General features: G+C 37.7%; 1 long non-coding RNA gene across 1 annotated transcript in view; it reads right to left on the bottom strand.

Moving 5' to 3' along the window:
- The window catches only part of LOC106508298, a 74,028-nt gene that overhangs the window by 12,825 nt on the left and 45,129 nt on the right, over nt 1-16,074 (bottom strand). The gene's annotated exons all lie outside the window — the stretch shown is intronic.

The raw sequence follows: 16,074 nt of genomic DNA, 5'->3' as shown, positions 1-16,074 counted from the left end.
GCGATGGAGCCTGTGCCACAGCTGCAACCAGAATGCTGAAGTGACAAAGCCGGATTCTTAACCTGCTGTGCCACAAGAGAACTCCTGGAAGATTTTACTCATAACCCAGAAATGCAATACTTTACTATCTGAATATTCTTTTCTAAGAAAGTAAACACTAGTGTCAGAAATTCCATCTATTTAAAGAAAAATACATATAGGCTACAGGAGTCTAAGCAAAAGAAAGGAGTATATAAATCCATCTTTGTCCTGTTAGGCACCAAGAGCCTAAGGGCAAAAGTCATTTACATATTATGTTGCACTGTCATAATCCAGAACTAAAAAAAAAAGTCTATAATAGAAAAATTGTCAAGAGCTTAAGGAATCTGTGTTAACTACAAAGTCAGTTTGATTGAGATACAGTACTATGTCACTCAGTTCCCAGGGATCTTCTCTTGTGACTTGTCATCAAGATACACCCTCAATATACAGATATGCCAAACTAGTATCAAGAAATGCCTCTATTCAGGGTGTGGAGAAAAAGGAACTCTCATTGTTGGTGGGAATGTAAATTGGTATAACCACTATGGAATACAGTGTAGAGGTTCCTCAGAAAACTAAATATAGAACCACCGTATGATCCAGCAATCCCACTCCTGGGCATATATCCGGACAAAAATACAATTCAAAAAGATACACATATCTCTATGTTCACTGCAACACTATTCACAATAGCCAAGACACAGAAACAACCTAAATGTCCATCAACAGATGAATGGATTGAGAAGATATGGTACACATATACAATGGAATACTACTCAGCCATAAAAAAGGACAAAATAATGCCATTTGCAGCAACATGGTTGGAACTAGAGACTCTCATACTACATAAAGTGAGTCAGAAAGAGAAAGACAAGTACCATATGTTATCACTTAATGTGGAATCTAAAATACAGTACAAATGATCATATCTACAAAACAGAAACAGATCACAGACTTAGAGAGCAGACTTGTGGATGCTGGGGGTGAGGGGAGGGGAGAAGGATGGACTGGGATTTGGGGGTTATTATATTTATAAGAGATAAGCAATGAGATCTTACTGTACAGCACAGGGAACTACACTCAGTCTCTTGGGGTAGAACATGATGGAAGATAGTATGAGAAAAAGAATGTACATACATGTATGACTGGGTCACCATGCTTTACAGCAGAAATTGACACAACACCATAAACAAACTATACTCTAATAAAACAAAGAAAATCATAAATTTTCATGTCATGTCACAATACTAAAATAAAATCAAGCATAATTCAATAATATTCCTAAGCAAATAATAAAAAATGCATAACAAAGTAAAAAAAAAAAAGCCTCTTTTCAAATAACTGGATTGAGAGTTCTCAACTGGGTATCCTGTATTAATGAAGTTCATTTTGTTTGTTTTTTGGTTTTTTTTTAGGGCCACATCCACGGCATATGGAAGTTCACAGGCTAGGGGTAGAATCCAAGCTGTAGCTGCTGGCCTACACCACAGCTACTACAGCAATGTGGGATCCAAGCCACATCTGCGACCTATACTACAGCTTACGGCAACACTGGATTCTTAACCCACTGAGTGAGGCCAGGGATCGAACCCGTGTCTTCATGGATCCTAGTTGGGTTCGTTACCATTGAGCTGCAATGGGATCTCTTAAATTGTCTTCTATTTCTTCACTAATATTTATTAATCCAGATGATTTGGATGAAATTATACGATATAGATAAACGCTGGGGACTGTCTCTGTTACTTGACTTTGGGTGTGTTTTTCAAGACTGATGTAGGAACTTATTGCTCAATAAACATTTGTTAGGATGAATGACTCTGTAAATTACTCTGATGATTCTAATGAAGATGCTGAACCACTTCATAATAGCTAATAGATTTAAGTCAAGAAACTTCATGAAAGTAGATTTGCTGTTTTGGGTTACTAGCATTTTCAATTCAAGTTTAAGAAGTTTTTCAAAAGGGATTACATTAAGCATTTAAAGAAAACAAAAGTAAGAAGCTTCCCTGGAAAAGTGGTGGTTTAGGTGCTATTCTAATCTGAATCATGAGGTTATTGACTCTACTACCGACTCCCCTTCATCCTTAGCAAAAAAATAATCAGCTAGGCACATGGTGGCCCAGATTAAATTTCCCAGACACTCTTCAAGAGTGGCTGGCTGTGGCCTTTTGACTAGATTTTAAGGACAAATGAGATATGAGTAGAAGTCTTATATACAATACAGATTATGTTATTAAGAGCAAAAGAATAAAAATCTATCTTATACAAGTCACTATGATTTTGGATTTATAGTACATAGAGCCAAATCTTTATTCTAAATAATGCAGTGCCCAAGATAGAATATTTTTGGTGACAAAAAAAAAAAAATGGTAAGAACCTGTTAAGTGTACAGTGAACTAAATTAATGGAAGATGGGAATATTTTGCATATATATATAATATACACACCACACATATGTATGTATCTATGTGTATGTACATATGTTATAGATATTTAAAGATCTTCCAAATAATTTGCCTCAATTCTCTCCTTGGTTTTGGAGCTCCAATTTTCCTCAGGTAGCGAGTCCTTGCCTAATCAGCTCTGGCCTTTCAGAGAGGGTTGAGTGCTAGTCAGGTGGTCCTGAAGAGCTTAAAGAGAGTAAAGCTGATTTTCTATACCGACATGCAAAGACCTAAAGTCATTGTTAAGTAAGAAAAAGCAGATTGCAAAGTAATGAATAAAGTATAAACAAAAAATAAATTTATATATATTAGCTTGGTATACACATATGTAAAATCATTTGAGTGTATGTGTGTGCATGTGAATATATAAATAGAAAATGTTTGTAAATATATATCAAAAATTGCTAATGGTAGTTTCCTTTGGAGATGGTCAAATATTTGGAAGGGAGTAAGATAAAGGTGAGGAGTTCCCGTCGTGGCGCAGTGGTTAACGAATCCGACTAGGAACCATGAGGTTGCGGGTTCAGTCCCTGCCCTTGCTCAGTGGGTTAACGATCCAGCGTTGCCGTGAGCTGTGGTGTAGGTTGCAGACGCGGCTCGGATCCTGCGTTGCTGTGCCTCTGGTGTAGGCTGGTGGCTACAGCTCCGATTCAACCCCTAGCCTGGGAACCTCCACATGCCGCGGGAGCGGCCCAAGAAATAGCAACAACAACAACAACAAAAGACAAAAGACAAAAAAAAAAAAAAAAAAAAGATAAAGGTGAAATTGAATGTCTTAGTTCATATGCCTCTTTACATTTGAATGCTATATAAAAAATATTCATTCACAAATCAGTCATGGGATTTATATATGTGCATCATGAAGTTGAAATATATTGTTTATGCTTCTTAAATATTTGTATATGACAAAAGTAAAAATGAACTTAAGAAGGCTTGGTGTGATTTTATTGCCTGTGGGAAAAATCTTGATTTTTTTTTTTTTTTTTTTTTTTTTTTTACTTTAGGATTAAACTGTCCTAGGATTGACTCCTGGTTCAATAACTTGCAAGAAGGCTAATGGGTAAATTACATGTATTCTTTGAAAAGCAAATGTTACAACATATCCTTGTAGGGTGTCTGCCAAGATTGTAGGTAATATCACCTGATCATTCCTGAGCCAATGCCTACTATATTAGAGGCACTCAATAGATGCTATCACTATTGAGATTATTCTTAAAATGTAGAAAATCATAATGAAGTCTTTTCTATATAACATGGTTATAATTTCATTCAGCCATGTAAAAAAAATCACAATGGAGGAAAAGAGGAAGCTTGACGGGATTAAAATATAGACAATGTTGTAAATAAATATACTTCATAAGTTAATTCAGCAAAGCTTTAATTTTAAAATGTTTTCTAATGGAGTTATAGTGTAGTGAGTTAAGCATTTGGTGTTGACACTGCAGCAGCTCGAGTCGCTGCTATGGTGTGTGTTCTATCCCTGGCCTGGGAATTTCAACATGCCGTGGGCATGGCCAAAAATAAATTAAACAAACAAACAAACCCCAAAGAAGTCCAACTGAGAACACTTTAAAATATTTTATAACATTTATAACATTATTTGTAAATAAATCTATAACATTATAGATCATATAGAAGATATAATGAAAGAGGTTTATTTAATACAGAAATCAATAATAGCCACAAATATTAGAGAATCATGAAAAACCTTAAAAGGAAATCTGTAAACCCTAGAGAAAGAGAGGTTTGCTAAGAAATATATGAGACTTGAATAAATTTAGACATCTCCTGCTCCTAAACGGAAAAACTGAATGTTGAAAGAAAGTCAGTTTTTCACACTTAATTGACAAGTTTGGCACTATTCCAATTAAATGTGTTGCGGTTTGAGTTCTCCAGAGAAAAAGGATGATATGGAATTTATAGTAAAAAACTTCTTTGGGAAGTGACAATATGAGAAAAGGAGGGGAAAGTAGCAGAATAGCTCAATGAGTATTTATTAGGATAAATGACTCTATGAGTAAGTTGCTATGACCATTTTGATGAAGACGTTGGCCCACCTCATAATAACTAACAGCATTATAAACAGAAGAAGAGGACCAAGATGTAGATGCAACAAAGCCTCAGCTAACCAACTGGGAGTTGTTGGCCCCTGGAGTCATCGTAGGCCAGATGAAATGACTAATCTTTTTATTCCATTTCTTCCAGCCACCTGATGGAAGGAGCCTGTGGAAGGGTGAGACCTTGAAAGAGCTGACAGCTGGAAGGTACCTATGTAGTCCTCCCAGGTGGGCAACAAGCCCTTCCTTGAAGGGGTTCTTGGTGGTGAATCTCCATGTCTGCCACATATTGGGGAGAACTCAACAAAGGGATTTTAAAGTTCCATTAGAAGAATAAGCAAACAAGAAGAGCCAATACATTTTTGCAAAAGAAGAATAAGAGAAAGGATTTGCTCTGTCAGGTATTAAAACATAGTTGAAAAGTCTCAGTAATCTGTTGTAGTCCTATCATAGGAATAGATTAAAAGCTCAATGACACAAATCTGAAGACCAAAAATAGCCTCCTGTACACATAAATAGTTAGTACTTGATTGTGGGGGAACAGTTTGCTTTTTTATTGTTTTGTTTTGTTTTTTTGAGACACTCAGAACATTAAGGCAATGATATCATTCATGACTATCAGGGTGCTGTTTCTTATAGCCCACCCTCATGTGGCTATGCCCTTGCTAAGAGTTAGGTTTGTTTTTAAAAAATTCTGGATAATTTCATGTTCTTAAAAGTGTCCATAAATGGAAACAATTAGATTGTTGATCCAAGTCCTTCTGGAAGGAGGATATAAACCCCAAATATTTAAAACTTATGGCAAAGCTAGAGATCGGCTGTTTACTCTACTGTGAGAAGCCTCTATGTGGAGTGTCACCAGCAGCTGAGTCCAGCTCAGAAACCAAGAAAAAGCATCTTGACATAATGCATCTGCTCCTCCACTGCAGATATTTACATATATGTATCTTTGGTTAGCTAAATCATAATTTTGTGTGAAAAAGAGTAGGAATAGGAAGATTAGTCTCTCTTGTTACTCTTTCTCTTGAAACTTTGAAATGTTAAGGAACAAAAATCAGTGAGAAAAGATTAGTTGTTGAGTCAACCTTATTTTAAAATGCATTTGTTTTAAAATTATTTGGGAAAAGAAAAAAAAAGAAAAATAAATAAATGAATAAAATTATTTGGGACAAATAAAAAAAGTTCACTGCCTTACACAAATAAACTTTTTTTTTCATCTTTGAATAGCCTTATTAGCTATGTTTAAAAGATATACATAACCAAAGATCTACTATGATACTATAAACATGCAGGCAACATTAGCCAAGCATCACTAAATTTATAGAAAAATAAATTTAGAAAGCAAAACACACTTTGAAATATTAAGCACTTGATATTTGAAAAAGGTGGCTGATTATGTTATAAAAGATAAATGTAAATTATGTGTTTTTCACTTACCAAATAACCTTTATATAATAAAGAAAATGAGAAAATAAATCATGAAGAACTAAAATGTACATAAATACATTTTATCTTACCCTGGTGATAGGGAAACCTTTTAGAGGCATGAAAAAATAGAAACAAACAAACAAAAGACCTGAAGTATATATGTTGTCATACATAGCCCATGCCCACACAATGACAGACAAAACTTGTATGTAAAAAGCATATATGACTTAGCCTAAGCAGAATCTAAGATAAAGATCCATGTGTGAGTAGTTTATTTGGGAATGTGATCTCAAACAGGAGGAATGAATGACAAAAGGAGGAAAGCAGATTAATAGAAAGAGTCAGTTCAAAGACACATGATCCTATTGGCTACCCTCTATATGCTGGGTGACTCTATCCCTAAAAGTGTTCTGAGATAACTCAAAATATCCACTTGAAGGAATAAATAAGAAGCTCCAGGGAGTTCTCTGATGGCCTAGAAGGTTGAGGCTCCTGCATTCTCATTGCTGTGGCTATGGTTGCTGCTGTGCAGTGTAGATTCAATCCCTGGCCCAGGAATCCCCACATACTGCCTGTGCAGCAAAAAATACAAAAAAAAAAAAAAAAAAAAAAAAAAAAGAAGAAGAAGAAGCTCCACTGCAATCTCATTTAGCAAAGGTAGTAGAGTAACTAGGGAGTGTTGATTCCTCCGTATTTAAAAACATGCAAAGGAGTTCCTACCACAGCACAGTAGGTTAAGAATCCAACTGCAGCGGCTTGGGTCACTGCAATTTGTGGGTTTGATCCTCAGCCCAGAGCAGTGAGTTAAAGGATCCAGTATGGCCACAGCTGCAATACTAAACCCTGATAAGAGAGGGACTTATACACCAAAGATAAGTGTGTACATAAAGCTCTGGAAACAATTTGGCGTCATGGATCCATTTTAGGAAATAATAGAAAATACAAATATTTATGCAAAAAAGTCTTTGCTTCAGTGTACTTAAATTATCAAGGAACTAGAGACAATTAAAAAGTGTCTATTTGAAACACAACTAGAAATACCCAGAGTTAAAGATAAAATATTACATTCATTCCTACTTAAGTCAGGAACAGTACAAGATTGCCCATTATTACTGATATAAATTAAGACTGGTGGAAAGTCTTAACCAGGAGAATAAATAAAAATATATTTTGGGGACAAAAATATAAAATTGAAAAGGGACAAAGTTATCATTGTTGGAAGCTGACAGGATTACCAGGAAATACTGAGAAAATTAAACTATACTAGTACTGCAGTCAGTTATATGATGAATTATAAATTCTATGGTTTTTCAATACATATTTAGAAAATTTGATATGAGAAAATCTCATTTCAGGAACAGTCTAAAATATAAATACCTGTGATTAAACATAAGAAATGTGTGGAGAGATATAAAGAAACTACAAAACTTGACTAAAGGATGAAAGTAAATGGAATACATGGACAAAAATATTGCATAAAGAGGAAATATTGTAAAGATTTCAGTTAAATGCTCTTCCCAATCAATCTGTCAATTCAATATCCTATCAATAAAATTATCACTGATGTACCTACAAGATAACTGTGGTTATCTCTTGGTATATAAGGATGATATTTTAGTTTACTTTTTCCTTAAATATCTCCTAGTTGTCCTATTACAAAGATGTTATTTCCTTTGAAAAATTATCAGTTTGACTGGAACAGAACTTTGGCCCATTCTGATTACTTGAGAATCCTGAAAAGTTGTTAAGTTCTGGTTCAGTTTACTAAACTTTAGCCAAAACCAGTGCTGAGTAACTATCACTTTCATTTCCATGCTAAAGATGTTTATCCTCTAGGATTCTGGCAATGTTGGAATACCTATCTGTAAAGAGAAGGGACTCAGTCTTCTACCATAAATAATAATGGTCTTGTTGGGGCACGTAAAGAAAAAGAAGTTCTCTTCAGGGATGATTCGTTGGTTTATCAATTTAGTCAAGAAATATCGGGCACCAACTTTGCCATACATACATCCTAGGCATGTGGGAGCTAACGGTGAATAAAATAAGTCCCTCCTCCCCGGGAGTTGACATCTTGGTGCAAGGGTGGGAAGACAAAAAAAAAAAAAAAAAAAAAAAAAAAAAAAACAAGCAAGGCAAATTATAAATAGTGATGAGTGCTACTTCAACTTAAGGTGATTATGAAAACCTTCCAGTTACGGAGACTTTTTTTTCCCCCCTTTTTTGGCCATACCTGCAATATATGGAAGTTCCCAAGGCAGAAACTGAATCTGAACCACAGCTGTGACCAGTAGCACAGCTGTGGCAACCCCAGATCCTTGAACCCACTGCATGGGGACAGGGATCAAAACTGGTGCCTCCATGGTGACCTGAGCTGCTGCAGTCAGATTCTTAACCCATTATGCCACAGTGGGAACTCCCAGGTAACTTCTGAGGAAAGGATATTTTGGGGAGAAATGTTCCAGGCAGAGGGATATCAATAATGCAGACACCCTGAGACATATAGTACATTTCAAAGAAAAAGTCGCTCAATGCAGCTTAATCAGAGAGAGGATAGGGGGAAATAGGAGATGGGGGCAGATAGGTAGCAAGGGGCCAGATCATTCACTGTTTACAGATTATAAGGTGACAGAAAACCACTAGAAAGCTAGCAGCAAAGGAATGATGTTACAGGCTGCTAGAAGGATTGAGTAGGCTTAGTAATTGTCCAGGTTAGAGAATATGGTAGGTTGGGTCAAGGTTGTCATAGCTGAGATGGTGAGAAGTGACTGGACTCTGGATATAATTTGAGCGAAGAGCAGGTGACATCACTTGTAAATTTGAAATACATGTGATAAAAAGAGAGCCACTAAAGAGTTCTTGACCAAATCAATAGGATATGGTATTCAGTTTATAATAATGGAATATTTAAAGAAACATCATGAATTTCTTTGTTTTTAGAACAGGCCATATTAGCCTGAGCAATTGATGTTAGTTGTTTGGATATCAAGGCGGAAAAGAAAAAAATCTTCCCAAAACTTTTTTAAAAAGGAAGCAGGAGGAAATTTTAGAAGTGATGGATTAGTTAGTTGATGGCCTTGATTGTGGTAATGGTTTCATGGGTATGCGCTTCAAACTCATCAAGCTGTATACATTACATATGTACAGCTTTTTGTATGTCAATCATACCTCGATAAAGCGTTTTTGTTTTTTTCAAGAAAGAAAATAATTTGAATCCTATTAAAAGAAAATACACTGTCCTCTCTGCTGCTCTTTGAACCCAGACTGCAGAGCTAGGACTTAAGCACCAAGTGTAGCTTCCAAATGACCTCTACATTTTCCCTCTCTTCTCTCCAGCCTTCAGTTTCCCCTTATTTTTTCCTTCCCTCTCCTTTTTGGTTTTTCCTCCCTAGTTTTTCTTCTTTTATGATGGTCCTGACCCACAGGAGTGATGGTTCAATCCTTTTTCCCAGCACTGTTCTCAAGACCAGTTCCTCTCCTTAGTCCTCCATAATTTGACCTGAGATGTGCTCACTAAATGCTAAATGTTTCTGAATCTAACTTTCTTCTACACTCCCTCAGAGTTATCAATCTAAAACCCTGAACTCATCATGTCACTGTCATGCTCACAATTCTTCTAAGAAAGTCCACATTGACTTTGGTATAAAGTCAAAACTCCTTAGGAGGGCAAAAAAAAGTTATCCAAGTTCTTGCCATGCTTATTTCTTCCATCTCTTTTCTGGCTACTCCATGGGAGGTATTTCACAATCAAGCAAAACAATTTTAGTTTCTAAAATTTGCCATGCTAGGAATTCCCATTGTGGCTCTGTGGGTTAAGAAACCGACATAGTGTCCATGAGGATATGGGTTCAATCTCTGGCCTCACTCAGTGGGTTAAACATCTGGTGTTGCTGCAAGCTTCGGTATAGGTCAAAGATGCAGCTTGGATCTGGTGTTGCTATGGAGTAGGCTGGGAACTTCCATGTGCCACAGGTGCGGCCATAAAAAGTAAAAAAAAAAAAAAAAAAAAAAAAAAAAAAATTGCCATGCTTCTTCTTGCTGCCAGATGTTTCTGCATATACTATTTCTTCTACCTGGAATATCCCCACCCACTTGCTTTCATCACCTGCCTACTTTTATTTTTCTTTAATGCTCTACTCAGGATTACCTCCACTGGAAATATTTTCACTTCCATCAGTGGCTTTGAGTACAACATCTATTCTCCTATTCTACTCTGCCCTGAGGTATAGCCCTTTATGGTAATTATCTGTTTAACTGACTGCCTCTACCTTATATGCAGTGAGATTAGAGGAGGTAACTTAGTGCTATAACTTCAGGGTAAGGCACACAATCTCTCATACATAAAGCAGTAGATAAATGTTACTTACAGTAAATAAATGAAGGGGAACAAAGAAAGCATATTATAAATCCCACAGGGGAAAAAAAACTTATTTCCTGGCATTGATAAGGAAAAATCAGTTTTTAGGTTACACATGAGAAGGTTGGGCGATGAAGATGAGGATTTAAGATGTGCATTCTTAAAAGGCTGTAGGCCTTGTTTTGAATCATATGATGATTTCACTGGATCAAAGAGTGGCTTGGCAAGCAGTTGTTAAGGAACCCTGAAACTGTGCCAACATTTCTGAGCTGATCTGCTCAAGAGTGAATAAATTTTAAGGAACTGTAATTATCATGTGCATTAGCCACCTTTATAATTGGGAAGGTAAAATAGCGCTGAAACTGCGCTGTAAATGACAACATTTATGTGCTTAAGGGTTGTCTTTAAAGGCTCAGTCTTATGAAGATTTGATCTGCAGAGATACAAGCCTTTCAAGTGCTTCAGCCTGGGACTTGTATGGTATTTGGAGACAGTCACCCTGGGGCGTGGCTGTGCACAGTTGTACTTTGTTTTGCTCAACTTCTGAGACTAGCCAGATTCCCAGGACTACCAAGTATGGCAACAAAACCAGCAGACATTGAGACGGTCACTAAACGGCTTGCAATGTCCTGGCAGGAGTGGACTTCCCCTAGTCTCTTTCAAGTTCTTCTTTGGCTGTTTGTCAGAGGAGCCTCGCCTCCCCATGCATTGTTGGGCCAACAGCCCCCAACTGCTATATAAACATGCTAGAGAATTAGGCCTCAAGACAATGTAAACTGTTAGTTGACATAATAAAATTCTAAGCCATAAGACACTTTAAGGATCTTTTCCGTCTTTCCTTTTAAAAGCAATTTTAATCAATGCTTCTTAATTAGAGAATAATAGTTAAATTGTTTCCATGAGGTTTTTAATTGACTTAATCTTTTGCCAACCTTAAACCAGGCTAAAGACTTCAATAAAGATTGCAAAAGTACCAATTAAAGGTAAAAGCAAAGGCAAACAAAAATTGAATGGCCTAAGTACAAGCATAGCTTTTCCAAAAAGAAATATTTTTTCCTCTTCAAAATAAACTATTAAGTTTTGTCTCTTCATATTATGTGTTATAAATTATGTTTGATGTTAGTATGACATTAAAATGATATAATAAATCCTTAACAACTCAAGACTATAATAAAGGCATGGTTTATTTTTGTTGGAATTATATTATGAAACAACAAGTGGATATCACAAAATTCCACATTAACGATGTCAAAATAAAAGAACATTAATTCAAATAGGAATTTTTTTCTTTTAATCAATGAAAAAGAATTGTGTTCTATGGATAAAAATCCTCTGTAATAATGTGCAACTTTAAATATATCAAGATATAGCTAAATGTTTATGAAAATGGCCTGAGTCCTGGTCTAGAACCTTAGATATTCAAAGAAAATACATATTGTTATTTCATTATATATATGTGTGTGTATATATATATATATATTTTTTTTTTTTTTTCCTTTTTTCTAGATCCCCACCCAAGGCACACGGAGGTTCCTGGGTTTGGGGTCTAATCGGAGCTGTAGCCACCAGCCTACGCCAGAGCCCCAGCAACACGGGATCCGAGCCACATCTGTGACCTACACCACAGCTCAGAGCAGCACAGGATCCTTAACCCACTGAAGGAGGCCACAGATTGAACCTGCAACCTCATTGTTCCTGGTCGGACATGTTAACCACTGAGCCACGATGCAAACTCCTCATTAGATTCTTTAATCTATTTATTTATTTATTTATTCCCTTTTTAGGGCAGCACCTACAGCACAAGGAAGTTCCCAGCTAGGGGTCAAATCAGAGCTGCAGCTGCCAGCCTACACAACAACCATGACAACTGCCGGATCCAAGCAGCTTGCCAGCAACTCCAGATCCTTAACCCACTAAGCGAAGCCAGAGATGGAACCTGAATCCTCACAGACACTATACCAGGTTCTTAACTTGCTGAGCCACAAGAGAAACTCCTTAAATCAATTTAATATAGAAGCTTCCCCCTCATTTTCCTTTTATTCCTTCCTTTTCCCCCTAATAAGAACTTGTCAAGGCTTCCTCCACATGGCCAAGAAACTGGTGAGGTTCCTCCAGGCTCTGTTCATTAGCAGTCATTGCCCCGGGTCACTACTGAGCTCTTCACATCTAGTCTTCATGCTTCCTTTAGGCACAAAGACGCTGGAATTACTCATCCTATAGAAACATTTACTGAATGCAGTTAGAGTGACTTTCTGAAGCCTAGCCACCTGTCTGGGACATTTAGAGAGTAAGGCTTGGCTTCTGGTCTTTCGTGAAGCACACATACCCAACCTCACTCTTCCATGCCCAATTCTACTCCCACCTCAACAACCTGGATGAAGGAAAAGGGAAAGACATGGGGATAAAAATGATAATTATGCAAAACAAATAGCTTGCCACAATTATACAGGAGCAAATCTAAAAACCACCTAAATGTTCATTAACAGAGAGCTGAATGAGTACTTTGTATCAAATCCATACATCCAAGCAATGCAAGGATTAAAAAGAATGAGGTAACTTTGTACATTCTGAGACAGAAAAATATAGGAAAGGTCATTAACTACAAAATGTAATTTGAGAAATCATATGTATATCATGAGCCAGTCCATGTGAAAAAAAAAATATATATATATACCTGTACATATACACACAGCCACCTATGCTTAAATGTGCTTATAAATGTAGAAGATGTGGGAAAACATCACAAGAAACTCCTAAGTGTTATTATCTCCAAAGAACAGGATTAAAAAAGGGATGGGGGAGTTCCCATCGTGGCGCAGTGGTTAAGGAATCCGACTAGCAACCATGAGGTTGCGGGTTCGGTCCCTGCCCTTGCTCAGTGGGCTAACGATCCGGCGTTGCCGTGAGCTGTGGTGTAGGTCGCAGACGCGGCTCGGATCCTGCGTTGCTGTGGCTGTGGCTGTGGCTGGCAGCTACAGCTCTGATTAGATCCCTAGCCTGGGAACCTCCATATGCCGCAGGAGCTGCCCAAGAAGTGGCAAAAAGACAAAAAAAAAAAAAAAAAAGGATTGGAAAGGTGGATTTTATCCTTCTACTTAACAAATTATTGACATTTTTTTACAACATGCATATATTATTCTCACAATTTTATAGCCCTAATTTTTAAAGGATAGAAATCTGATGAATCTTTTCCACAATACAATAATTTTTGTACTTGTTCAATACATTTTAAAATGTGTATAAGTGTTAAGTAATCATGTTAATTTCTTGTTAATGGCATGAGAGTATTAGAAGGATACATATTCAGAAAATTTGAAAATTGAAAGCAGTAGTCTTTCAAGCTTCATAAATTACATAAATATTGCATGCTGAAAATCTGTATTTATACATTGTTCTATAATTTTAATGCTTCATATATTACATTTTAAATTATTTTACTGATCTTAAATGTGTTTTTCTATATGTTAGGGCCAAAAATGTCAATCACACGATTTTACTGAAATTAAAATAAATGTCTTTATTTTATTTTAGGCTTTTTTGCTATTTCTTGGGCCGCTCCCGCAGCATATGGAGGTTCCCATGCTAGGGGTCGAATCGGAGCTGTAGCCTCTGGCCTACGCCAGAGCCACAGCAACGCATGATCCGAGCCGCGTCTGCAACCTACACCACAGCTCACGGCAACGCCGGATCGTTAACCCACTGAGCAAGGGCAGGGATCGAACCCACAACCTCATGGTTCCTAGTCGGATTCCTTAACCACTGCGCCACGACGGGAACTCCCCTTTATATTATTTTAAAGTGTAAAAGAAACAAACAAACAAAAAAAAAAATCACTGAAAAAAATAAATAAATAAAGTGTAGTACACATAATTCTCAGAGGTCCATCTCCTGCATGTTCAGAAAAGTTTCCTTTGCCCGGATTGTCCTTTTCCTTGTTTCTCATTAAGTCTGTATGTTCAAAAAAAAAGCTGTAGAGTTTTGAATTGTAAAAATAATATTTACAGGCAAGAAAGGCATGGGAAGAAGCCAATCGAATGATGAGCATGAGAAACTACTACCAAAGCATAAAAGTTAAGTAAGAGAGTGGTAAGAAATGAGGGTAGCTGGCTTATGGAGGTGTTTGTACTGCAAGTAAAAGGAACAAACGGCGCCCTTTTTTTTTTTTTTTTTTTTTTTTTGGCTTTTAGGGCTGAACCTGCAGCATATGGAATTTCCCTGGTTAGAGGTCGAATCGGAACTGTAGCTGCCAGACACAGCCACAGCCACAGCCACACGGGATCGAGGCTGTGTCTGGACCTACACAACAGCTCACAGAAACGCCGGATCCTTAACCCACTAAGCGAAGCCAGGGATCAAACCCTCATCCTCATGGATACTAGTCAGGTTCGTTAACCTCTGAGCCATGACGGGAATTCCTAGATTTCCTTTTTTAAAGATAATTCTGAATCTCACTGTGGAGAGTACATTTTAAGGTAATGAGAACAGAAGCCAATAGATCTGTTAAGAAACTGTGAAAACACCAATTTAGGAAAATAATGATAAAGCCTTGAATTAAGTCAGCGGCCTAAAGCTAGAATCTGGATAATAATAAAGTCTAACCTTTTTTCTTTTCCTTTGTGCTTAGTCTGGTTCCACTGGCTGGTAGAATGCTGTAGGCAGAGGCCTCACACACGGCCCTGCAAACCAGAATTTCCACAACGAAAAGCTGCAGCCCACACTTCAGCACAAGCCTGAGGGTGACGCTCCAATTCAAGATGGCGGCGAGCACGTGCAGAGACGCTGAGCCCCGCCCAGCGTCCGGACCAGTCAGCAGCCGAGCACCACAGCTGCATCTCACCTGCTAGAACTCTGCCCCCTGCTCTCTGATTATGAGAACCTTTAGAGTAGTTCCGCCCACAGCAGGTGGGACCAGTGCTTGCTCTAGATCAGGATCTCCTGCAGCTCCATTCTCTGATCAAAGATTAAAACTTTCCAGAGTTCCCGCTGTGGCTCAGAGATTAAGGAAGCGGACTAGTATCCATGAGGATGCGGGTTCGATCCCTGGCCTTGCTCAGTGGGTTAAGGATCTGGCTTTTCTGTGAGCTGTGGTATAAGTTGTAGACTCAGCTTGGATCCAGTGCTGTGTATGGTGTATGCTAGCAGCTGGAGCCCCAATTCAACTCCTAGCCTGGGAGCCTCCATGTGCCGCAGGTGCGGCCCTAAAAAGAAAAAAAGAAAAAAAAAAAAAAAGCACTTGGCTTTCGAACCAAATTCTGTCTTGTTCTCTTGGCTCAAATGACATTGGGCAGAAGGATCCTTGTTGGGGACTGACTTGGGAGGGTGGTAACATAAATACATCTACACAACACTTCATCCTATTAAGGAGCTACTAAAGGAGGGAGTTAAACTTTAAAAATCTTGGAAATTCCCTTACGGATCCAGTGCTGGCACAGCTATGGTGTAGAGAGTCCCACAGTACAGGTTGATCTCTGGTCTGGGAACTTCTACATGCTGCAGGTGTGGCAAAACAAAAACAAAAAACCTTGTGGCATAATTAGGTGACAGACAGTACACACAGAAATGAAAATGCTATTTGACAGTATTTGACGGTATTTGACAGTGTTATATGACAATGGGTTTCTAAACCAAGTTTATTGTGATAATATTATAGGAAAGCATTGTAGTGAAATACCTAGGTGCCAGTCAATGCACAGGTTCCTTGAGCCCTGATTCTACGTATCTGCTAGACACTTCTGGGTTCCCATCAGCACCCTAACCTCATTCAAACTTA

Source organism: Sus scrofa, chromosome 9 (assembly GCF_000003025.6).
Source record: "Sus scrofa isolate TJ Tabasco breed Duroc chromosome 9, Sscrofa11.1, whole genome shotgun sequence".
Lineage (NCBI taxonomy): Eukaryota > Metazoa > Chordata > Mammalia > Artiodactyla > Suidae > Sus > Sus scrofa.
The sequence above is the reverse complement of the archived record's forward strand: the minus strand, read 5'-3'. Positions and strand labels throughout refer to the sequence as shown.